Source organism: Haplochromis burtoni, unplaced genomic scaffold (genome assembly GCF_018398535.1).
Source record: "Haplochromis burtoni strain Fernald_Lab_line unplaced genomic scaffold, NCSU_Asbu1 Contig_15, whole genome shotgun sequence".
Lineage (NCBI taxonomy): Eukaryota > Metazoa > Chordata > Actinopteri > Cichliformes > Cichlidae > Haplochromis > Haplochromis burtoni.
The window spans coordinates 3,650,571-3,662,663 of NW_024582376.1; positions in this window are offsets into that span (position 1 = coordinate 3,650,571).

Consider the following 12,093-nt stretch of genomic DNA (forward strand, 5'->3'; position numbering starts at 1 on the left):
GTCTCTCGGGTTTACAGGGACAGTTCCAGGGAAGATCTACAAAAAAATTCATCTTTCAAATACTGCTTTCCAGAACTGGCCACACCAGTAAATTTGGAAGAAAATAAAATGCCAAAGTTAAGCCCATTCCCCAGATTTTATGACTGAATCTACATAAGTCTTGCAACTGTTGATGTTAGGAAACCAGACAGAGATTGCTGAGAAGGCAAAGACAAGACTTTTCAGTCCAGACTAGATTTTACTTTGGACAGACAAATCAAACATGCAGTTGTTTTGCTTCATAACTGAAGGAATGTTTGGCACAGACCAAATAAGCTTTTGAGGTAAACCCTTAAACCAACTGTGAAGCATCGCGCTTCCAAATATCATAGTTTGTGGTTGCTTCACCGCCTCAACGCTGAAGCTTGTAATGATTGTTTAAGCAATAGATTAAGCTTCATATTAAACATAATTCAATTCCACTTGTACAAGAATTTAAGTTATCATATATGTAGAACTTTATAATGTATAATGACTATTTAATACATTTCAGTAAACAAATCCACAAAATGGAACGACAGATTTGGTATTATGAGATTTTATTGCCTTGTATTTATCTATTATTTTTATAACCCACTGATCTCTGATGTCAGTTTGATTAAATCAAACTCATCAAACTGACATCAGAGATCAGTGGGTTATAAAAATAATAGATAAATACAAGGCAATAAAATCTCATAATACCAAATGTGCACTTACATTAGCAATTATAAAAAATATATTGGTTTAAATCTAGAACAATCTTTATTAATCAATGTCCACGGGATGTAAATATTTTTTAACTACCATATGTTAATATTGTACAGTATGTGCAGTACATATATCAGCCACTGATACAGATATATTAATAAGATACAATCTGGCTACATCCAAAATATCCCTAAGCTTTCAATTCATTTATAGTGCTTCCTTTGTAACTGCCAAAATATCTTCTAATGGGTGTTTCTTCAATCTGTGCGATCACAGTGTCTTAAACCCACCATCCCTGCATGAAAGCTATCCTACTGGCAATGCTGCCATTTCTAAGCATCTACGCATTTCTAAAAAGGTTTTTGAGGAGGCAGTGAGCAGGGTTATGGGTGAGCTGTAAGGGATAAGATAATGGGATAGACATGCCTGTTCTGTTTGATAACCGTTTTAGCTCTGTTTTCTTAGCCCATGATTCACAGATTCATTGTACTTTTCTAGGCTGTGAGTGTATGGTAAGTGTGTGAAATAGGAGAAAAGGGAGAGATTTTAGGTTGCCTCGTGTTTCATACTGGTCCAACTGTGAATTTTGTAATTTAGTCAGACTTAATGAAATCATTCGGGTTCAAGTTTGTTACCTCAAGTGATGTGGAATCTTGAATTAACAATTAAAGAGACAAACATATGCAGCAGTAAGTTCTTTGGATATATTGTGCTGCACAGAAGAACTATTATCGATGAGTATCTGGAAGACAAAGTGGATTGGGTAAGTTTTATATTAAAAAAAAGTTTGTACACATAATATGAATGTAATATTCGTGCATTGCAACTGATTGTGTTGAGATGACAAACAGATTTTTGACATTGGTTAGATGAAAGCTTATCTAGTACACAAGATTAAAGTGCACAAGCCTGTCATTTATATCTGTAATATTTGTACTGTATTGATTTACCCCAAAATCACCAAAAAACATACCTGAAATAAACTTAAATAATCCTTTAAAATATGTTATATGTCTTATATATTTCAAGTTTTCATTTGTTAAGGTAATTATTAGGGGTGGGGGGAAAAATCGATACTGTGTAGTATCGTGATATTTTGTTTGCTAATAATGTATCGATACAGGGACAGCAGAAATCGATATTTTGTTACAAAAAAAGTTTTTGTGGACTGGAACATGCTCTGACTTCAGAGCATGTTGATCAGCTCCTTTTTCTGAGCAAGAATCCTGACATTCCTTCACTGTCCAAATGTGTTTAACTTTTTTTTGGCAGCAATAAACATGACAGTTTACTTATTTTAATTTAAGACATGTTTTATTTTAATTAAGTTTAAAACTTTTTTATTTAATGTAAAATTATATTTTGTTTTAATTTACTTTCAAATTCTTCAGTTGCTGAATGGGCTGCATAGTTTTCATAAATTGCATAGTTCAGAATAGCTATAATTGTACCAGATGGTTGCATTCAGTTAAGTTGGACTAGACTGTAATACAAACCGTTCAGTTTGTCAACAATAAAACTGACTGAAATGAGAGAAAGACTGAGTGGAGACTTTGATATTAGATAAAATGAATATTGATAAAGTTTACCTTTATGTACAGAATCTGAATATCGCAAAATATTTTAAAAAATTGCAATAATATCGTATCGTGCTTAAGTATTGTGATAATATCGTATCGTGGGATGTATGGTGATTCCAACCTCTAGTAATTATTAGGGGTGGGTTTTTATAATCGATTCATCGATTCTGGCTTGGATAACGTAAAATCGATTCATTAAAATCCTGAATCGATTTTTTAATATAAATTTATTTTGCCCGAAATGCCAGAATCTCTGGTGACATCTCACAAAATTTCAAGAACCACCAAACAGTTAAGACAGTAAATGAGAGCAGGACACGGATTCTGCACATAGACTTAAACACACAGCGCGACCCGCGGATCAGAATCAGTTAGATGTCGCCTTTCTCACGGTCGGGGCTGAAAGCCGACAGCTCGCTGATTCTGATCTGTCGGCGGGTCCGCGCTTTGTGTTTACGCCCATTATGAGCCGATTCTAAAGCTGTTAGTTTGATGTCTCTCCAAACAATATTGACTGAACCAGCAGCAAAAGAAGATCCAAACGCTTCACATAAACATCGTCATGAATTCACTCTGACTTTTACTGTTTTGCTTCCACCGCGATGCACAGCTCTTTAAATGTACTGATCTGAATTATAATATTTCTGACTGTCAAAATTTCCCAGATTTAAATCGAATCGTGGATTGAATCGATTCGGGACCTTGTGAATCAGAATTGAATCGATTCTAGAAATCAGTGACGATACCCAGCCCTAGTAATTATGTACACTGAGTGTATTTTATTCACAAATGCACAAAGATGTGTGAGTCACCTAAAACAATTAAAATATGAAGTGTGCCATTGATGCTGCTGCAACACTTACTGAAAAAACAAAAACAAGAACAACAAATATACAAGTGTGCATTATGCTGACAGAATCTACAAGAATGTAAGCAGGTAGGAAGAGCAGGGCAGCAGATGTCTCCATTAGGAAACAAAGTCCATTGTCCTGCAAAAACAGCTTACTATCAAAGCCCAGCACTTGCAGCACTCTCCTGGCACTATTTGGACTTCTGCTTGAAATATAAACACAGCAAATCCATTTGCAGACACGACGAAATAAATAAATAAGTTTGAAAATCTGTCCCAAAGACAAAAAAAGTGCAGTAGGTCAGCACGACGCTTTAAATTAGTAAAGATTAGGGAATGGACATGTGGAGTACAGTGACACATACTGTACACTGTGAGACATCCTCACACAACTGCATATACAACAGACAGCCACACCTACAGAGACCAACACAAACACAGCGAAGTACATCCACACATGGTGAAATACTTACTCAGCAATACAGCACTGCCAGAAAACCCACACACTTAAAATGTTTAATTCCTGTGAACAACTTTCTAAACTTCTTTTTTATTCATAAATAGAATTTCAAATCACTGCCCTAATTTCTTTTCTCCCTTCTTTTCTTTTTCTGGCTCACTCGGTTGCGTCTATCCTCACATTTGCAGTTGAAATGAAGATTGTGTTTTCACAGCAATGCAGAGCAGACCTCTTCAAAATTGGCACCCTTAATAATTCAGCGTTTGAATAAATCTGAATGTTGCTGCATGTGATTGGGTGCACGTAGAGTAAGACAGTTTGTGAAAGAGAGCGGAGTGACGGGGGAGGAGGACAGACTTTGTGAAAGAAAGAAGACAGAAAACGGGAGCAGGAGAAAGCGATGAAGGCAATTCAAGGGAGTTGTAATAAGGTTTGACAAGCCTTTTAAGACTTGCACTTAAAGGCTACTGAGTGTGCAAGCGTGCTAAGAAAGAGTGGATGTGCTTGCTTTTTGTGTACTGTAAACTGGACGCATCCTCTGCGATACCATTTAAACAAGAAGCGCAAATACAGAAACACACACTCAGAGGCTGGTTTTGTTTTAAAGAAAAATATCCACTTAGCTACATATTTACTAGTAACTGCTTAGATGTGCTGTTGTTGTTACCTTAAGACTGAGCCAGAAACAAGAAAACTACTTCATGACTTCATGCTGTGTTGCATTAACAAGCTGTTAACTATCATTCATTCAAGAAAAATGATTTTTATTCATTGTGTTTTATTTCTTTAGTGCCATCTTTATTGAATTATGGTGCTGAGCTACATTCATAGCACTGGTGTAACTCATAAAGCAAAACTGCATCTTAGGGAATTTTTAGAATATGCTTCAAAATTGCATGTCTGCACTTCTATAGTATGTGTGTCTCCTTGTGTACTGGAGTGTGCATTAGGTGAAATGGCTGTATACAAAGGGGTTGTTTTCCCTGTGTGAGCACAATGAAACACGCTGTGTGTACTGGTGGTCTATAGCTGGGTTTAACCGAGGCATGCAGTGTGAACAGCATTCAAGCTGTCAACCAGGTTCGCTACAAACAAACAGAAGTAGACAGAAAATCAGAAACACGCCATCCTTTCTTCTAAAAGAGTGTGTGTTATAACACTCACAGTGACAGAGCCCTGAGCTTAAAGAAGTGGGTGTGGGCTGTGGGTGGGCTAGCTTACACTGAATTTCAAATGGATCTGACAAACAACAAAAAAGTTGATGTGGCATTTTCAAATGTAGGGCAGTCATATTGGCACACAGAAGAAACACAGAAGGCAACATGTATGAGGCTGTAAGGAGTACGCTGAGATGAGTGATTCAGTGGGAGTGGAGTTTCCGTGTGAGGAATGAAAAAAGGGGGGAAATGGTGACGCTGCAGTTAGGATTCAAAGCATCAGCAATACTGCACATTTATCACGTAACCCTGTTGGGATGTATAATCTTCTGCTTAGTTCTCACATCCAGTGCATTTAACTCAAATTGTAAACAAAATATCTTTCTTTCTAAATTTTCATTCCTACTCTACATTTTGTTCTTTTAAAGCTGAATATTTGATTCATTTGCTACTCAGAGCTGTAGTTACACACTTTGTCTATAGAAAGCACAGAATGAGCTGCATGTCAGAGGGCAACAGTTCTAGTACTCTGGTCGTGTCTGAGCTGAGCTGGGGGGTCACCTGTGCTTTGGAAGCACTCAGAAATATTACATTACACTCACTATAATTATGCACATAAGATGCAGGGTAATAGATATGAAGTGTAAATATACGCTCTGGGTCAAGTTTATTGGCACGGTACAGCTTGAACAAAACACAAGAGCCATTCTGTTTTGAGTAGTATATTGGGATATTAATATATTAGAACTATTTGTTTATATTTTTCCAATATTTTTGTAATATTTCGTAATATATTGTCTAATTTTGGTACTTTAACTCGTCGGTTATCATTCTCATTGTCGTGAAGCAACTGTGGCCACATAATTTCCTCAGGGATTATTAAAGTATTGTGATTCTGATTCCTGTTAAGACACTTGGGATAACAAAAACAATAATATGTATGCTCTGTCAGTTGGTTTACATGGTTAAAGAAGCATGTTTAAAGTTTCTGTGCAGGCTTCACTAGTTCCCCGGTGTTTTGAACAGTGAAAATAGCGAGCCACTGCTTTCACTCAGAGTTTGAAAGTGCTCCGGAACAAAGTACAGTCTGACCAGGATTATCCAGGTAACTTCATGATAACCTTGGGTTTTCAGTACTATGACAGTAGATGAACTCTTACTGCTGATCACTTCTTACTTCTTACCAGTAGACAGGTAACTTATTCGGCAAACCCACAGTGCTGTAAAAGAGTATTTGTTTACTTCTGGATTTCTTACTTTTTTATATATTTGTCACACTTAAATGTTCTGATTAACATAAGATAAGTGTTTCCCGTGTCTTTATGGTAAGGTTGTGATATTGATAAGTCTGTTAACTCACACAGTCTGTATTTTTGTTAGATTTTTTCCTAAGCTTCAAATATGTTAAAACGGGGCTTTTCCTCTCACACACATTGCTGTGTGGATTTTAGTCTGTATTGTTTTTTTAACCTCTATTTTTTCCATAGTATAGTTCTATCTTTTTTGAAATGTCAGCTGCTCTGTTGGCAATACGCTTACTAGCACTTCTGATAGGTTAGATCATGTCAGTACCACCTCTTTTATGTGACCTTTCAAGGTTTTTTTTTGGCTTTTTTGTTATACATCACTTAGTAAGTTGATGAACAGCTTCATTTGACCGTTTATCCTGATTGACAATGTTAGGATAAAGGAATGCAGATGAATGGAGAAAAAACCTGGTATATTGAACTTTCTTTGTGGTACAGGTCTCAGAAGTTACCCTTATTATGGATTGTTCTGCAGCATATCATGATTATACTATTGTAGTGTTTATTGCCAATATATAGTGTACATGGCTCAATGTGCTCATAGTGAAAAGTAAAAGATCAAAGACCAAAAAGGACCTTCTCACCACCAACTCTCTCTCTTTCCCTCAGTCCTTGAACTGTAGTTTTACTGTAATATCAAACCTAACTTAACCATAAATTAACTATAAACATGTGGATGTTTGATAATGAAACAAACTCAGTGTCAGAAAAGTCTGGATGCATTCACATAGGTGGGGCCGACTGTCCATGAAGTAGAGGCAGTAGAACCTCATTGGCAAAGCTGGTATTTTCTCATCAGTTTTTCCTTCTTAGGCAGTGACTTGCTAGAGTTTAGGACACACACTGGGACACACTTTTTTGGTTACTTCTCTAATTTATGTGCATGTCAAAGTGACATAAAGGCAAGCAAATGTACTGTATTATTATTATGACTTAAAGGTCTATGTTTACTTTGCTGTTCACACAGGACCTCCTGATATTCACAAGAGTGCTAATGTAATTTGAAAACACTGAAAAGTGGCAAAGTAATTAGTTTTCAAGTTTGTGGAAAACCCAGTGAGACCAAAATTCAATAAATATGTTTATTTCAGCTCGGTTATTTTAGACATCTGCTTTAAGTTTGGAGTTGTACCAAATAATCTGGCACAATACACCTTGGTAAACGTGGAAACAAAATAGTATGGACGTCTTCAAGGAAGTGGTGGCACATAGAGCAGAGTACATCATCTATCTTGAATATTGATTGATTCAGACTCCTTGAAGTAAAGTGAATCTTCCGTGAAGGAATATTATTAGCGAGCTTAACCCTGAGACCTCTAACCTGTCTTGCCTGACATCCGATAATTTATTCATCGAGATGGGAACTTTCAGACAGGCAGGGAGAAAATTAAACGCAAAACTGGACAGTCAGATAGAAAGACAGACAGAGCAGAAAGAAGACAGATGCATGAGCTAAAAGAGTAATGACTAAACAATGACAGATGCAAAATGCTTTGAAAGTTAGATGATCAGGCAGGTTAAATTCCAGACAAATGCTGACTACGAATAAAAGAACTATAATGACGTTTTAAGAATAAAGCAGAAAAGTCAAGGTTCACCTCATATACCTCACGTGGTCACTGACTCTCTTAAATCTGACTCTAATAATCCAACTTTATCTCACAATGTTACTGTATGCATGCTAGAAGATAAAAACCACGAGCTCAGCTTGCTGAAAGAATAGCTTGAACTTTACTGAACATGATTGGTTAGATAATAAGGTTTCTCGCCTAAATGCCACGGCAATTACAAGAGACATCCTTTCATACTTTATATTATGCAATGTCAGTGACAAACTGTCCCCAGCTGAAATGCGTTTTAGGATGATTTTTCTCCGCGTGTGCCAAAACAGTCGGACAAAAATGTGTTTTGAACCTTTGAGACTCACTTATCAAAATATATACAGATGACAAAATTGCTTTGTATAAAACGCTGAACTGAATAATGGATCATCAGTCTAATGAACAATGTGGTGAGTCTGTTCTGGTACACCGACCGAGCACAATGACATATACACACATGGAAGGAGAAGCAACGCAGCCTCGCTGAGTGACTGTTTGACCTATTCAACACATTCTAAGTCCTCTGGCAAAAATAACAAACAAAACAGCGCCGCCGAACATGTCACAGCATGGTGGCAATGAAGCTCCACAGAGACCCCGCTGACTTGCTAATTCAGAAAAAATATCGAACCCGGGACAATCTAACAAAATAAAGGCTTGTTCACTTACACGAGGACTTGACAAAATGCAGAGGGTGGTAATATTACATTCCCATCTGGACTCTTTCTGTGTCATTGTGTAAATTTGTGGCTGTGCTGTATCCTGTCCCAAGGCAATTAACATGACTTGAAACAAGTGCACCTCTCTAACTGCGGAAACTAAGTCAAAACCCATTTAGCCACACAAACAAAAACGTTATGTTTATGTTGTTACTGTTGCTAGCGTGCTCGCACTTATTGACTTTCACTCATAGCTGCACAGAGTCCTCAGCCACACATCACAGTAAATATGATGAATTGGTCTTCTTTGAGTGTAACACACTCCTGGCCCAAGGATGATAGGCTAGTTAGGTCCATAAGTATTTGGACTATGACACATTTGTTTTTGTAGTGTCGCCTCTCTACACCACAGAGGATTTTAAATCAAGTAATCACGATTTGATTGAAGTATAGACTTTCAGCTTTGATTCTAGATGTTTAATAGATGTTTATTACTATTCAAAAACCATTTTATGCAGCCTTTCAGAGGCTTAAAAGTAAAAGGACAATCTAACATAATTTTAACAATGATTTTTTGTAATACTTGGATTTAAATCCTTTGCAGGTGTAGAACCTGTGGACATGATGCTCTGCCAGACATTTGCTGCAGTCGTCTTCAGTTGTTGTCTGTGGGTCTTTCTGCAGTCAATGTTGCATTTAACATCTGAAAAGCATAATCTGTTGGGTTGATCAGGTGACTGACATGGCGATTGAAGAATACCCAGTTTCTTTCCTTTGAGAAACTCTTGTGCTCCTTTTGAAGTGTGCCTTGAGCAGGGGTTAAAATGAGATTTGGCAGGTGGGGGAACCTTGCGAGTAGTGTAGTGGTGCAGCATGGGGAAAGAAATTGAATAGAAATACTTCGCATAACAACTCGTTTCATGAGCTCTAGCTGATTTTTTTTGTGTCCAGACCAGAGATGGGCAGATTACTTTTTTCAAGTAACGAGTAAAGTAAGGGATTACTATTGCAAAAATGGTAATTAGATTACCGTTACTTTCCTGTAGGAACGCTGTGTTACTGCGTTACTAAAACCGTGATTTTTTGCAAGAATGTCTCATGACGGTGACGTAAGTGAGTGCGACGTTCGTGACAACAGCTGTGTGCAGATCAACAATGGATAACATATCGAGTGCGAGAGAGAGTATGAGCGTGCAGCGTTTAAAGCGTGGAAGTACTGACCTTACTTGGAGTTTGATTCCATAAAAAGTGACAAAAACATTAGTGTCCGTTGTGCGTGGGAAGAAAACTTCTTTTTACAGCGAAAAAAAACCCCTAAACTTCCGAGCAAACACCGAGTAGCTACGACGTAATGGGAAATTCACAGAGAAACTCGCGGATTCTTCAACTGACCACTGCGGCACACCTGCACCAGGGTAAACCTCCGCCTACCCTACTCCTGCTTTACAGGTGAAAATAGAGCAAAAGGGCCGCTGAGTCTTTGACTTTATTTATTTTCTGCTGTGTTTTACTTGCATCTATTTGAAAGACTGAGTGTAAACACACAAAAAAAATATATTTTATGTGCTGGAATGTGCAGAAAATAGGTTTAAATATTAAACTAATTTCTTCCAGTCAGAGAATGTTGCATATAATTAAATTTTTGCTTGATGCATAAAGTTGAAAGATTAAAACTGATAAAACAAGTTTTAAAAAAGAGACTTTTCCATTTGATTACATTTTGTATGATGGATTATGTAGAAAAAGTAGAATTGGGCTGAAAGATCGATCGCTTTAACACCTCTTCAGGTTGTAAATCGTGTTTTTAAAAGTAACTAAGTAACTAAGTAATTAATTACTTTTGAAAATAAGTAATCAGTAAAGTAACGGGATTACTTTTTGGGGGAAGTAATCAGTAATTAGTTACTGATTACTTTTTTCAAGTAACTTGACCAACACTGGTCCAGACTGTGGTCAGCTGACCTGTGCTACTCCAGCACTTACTGCTCTTTGTGGATTTAGCCAACTGAATTTGATTAGATATATATTTAGGTGATTCACAAGCTGATTACCAAACCCTAGACACTATAAAGCTAGTATAAAAGTTAGAATTTTGTGAGTGAAAATAATCAGCTTTATCACCTTGAATATAAATTGATGGCTGCTAATCTTGATATATTGTACCTCTCAAAATAGAGCATCACTATAAACTTTCACAATAATGCAAACACATCACTATACCCTCCACTAAACAGCCTAGTATTTTCAGTATTTTGCTACCTTTGAATGAGACCAAATTATTATAATTCAGCTTTTTTGGCGAGATGTTTCACAAAAAACATAATTCAGCAACACTTCATGCAATATCTGATTCAATTTCCACAAAAGATGTTGCCCCTGGACCAAGCTGGGCATCATTTTAGTGTAGCTGGTGTCATTTTTCACTTTTTTTTTATTTGACGGGTGGTGGTGTGGGCACAGTGGCCCACCCACGGATTGGGCCTGTCCCAGACAGGTGGATAATGTTATCAGCAGGAGAGCTGCTAATGCTTTGACCAGGATTATATTTCCTGCCATCACTGCCAGAGAAGAGAATGTCTAGCAACCCCCACAGCTTTTGCAAGATTCAGACTGGTTTTGGTTTTAGTTGGTGATTCTTGGTGAAGTCCAGTCCAGTAGTTTTGCTGGAAGTCTTGTAACAACATTATTCCAAGAAGTTGTCACATATTCCAAATAAAGGCGGGGGGGGGGAGTCATTCTAGGTGATGTATGAACACATATCTAAAAATGTGGTCTTTTTTTTTTTTTAACAAACAAAAAAGTAAAGTTAGTGCCCAGAGCCAATCACAGAAGTCCGGAACCACACCAACACCTCTGATTTCTCTCATTTTCTTTCTTTTGTAGCATGAGATTAGATTCTACCCAAAATCTAATAGACCTAAAAGATCTTCTTTAAATTTAAATTCACTCACATTATTTCACATCAAAGCACTGATACTGGGGGAGTTGCTTGTGACAGGTGCACAATGATAACAGCAAACTCTGTCTGCACTGAGACACTTGGCTCTTGGACACTTTTAGTATGAAAATGCCCTCTTTAAATTTTAAATGTTATTCACCATTTTAACTTACCTAATGTAGCGTGACAGACACAGAGTTCCAGTGGTCCATAATAAAGCTGGGGGAGCTTTTAGCCATATTGCAGAACTAGTTCTGGTGCCCTTAATTAATATTAAATTAAAATGCTTCCAAGATTCAATTTACTGTGTGCTTGCATGCAAGGCAACATGCAAACCTGCTGAATACATTTACTGTGTTTTCATTTAATTTAAGTCGCTTAAAAGCATAAAAACAATGCAAAAGGTCAAAGGCTCCGAATGCTCTCAGTCCACAGTATACATGTAACAGGTATCTGCGCAGTTGTAAAGGCGACCCATGATTTAAACATTTGTTCAGTGTTTTTGGGTTAGCACAGCACAACTCTTTGCACCAGTATTACGTTGCTACAGTAACAAGTTGGACATTTAAAGTCCCAAATCGGGTGTACTCCCCATGCACCACAAAAAGTCAGGCCATTTTTCCCTAACACACTCATGACATTACATAAATGTAAAAGGTGCAAAAGGTTTTCATGGACATGTATTTTTTATGTCCACATGAACTTTTGATCTCTGCTTTCAAAGGTTAGTCTTGCTCACTCTCGTGGTAAATACCTAAGCTATTAAAGGTATAGTCTTGTGCTGCAGTGACCTGTAGAAAGGTTGCTGACAA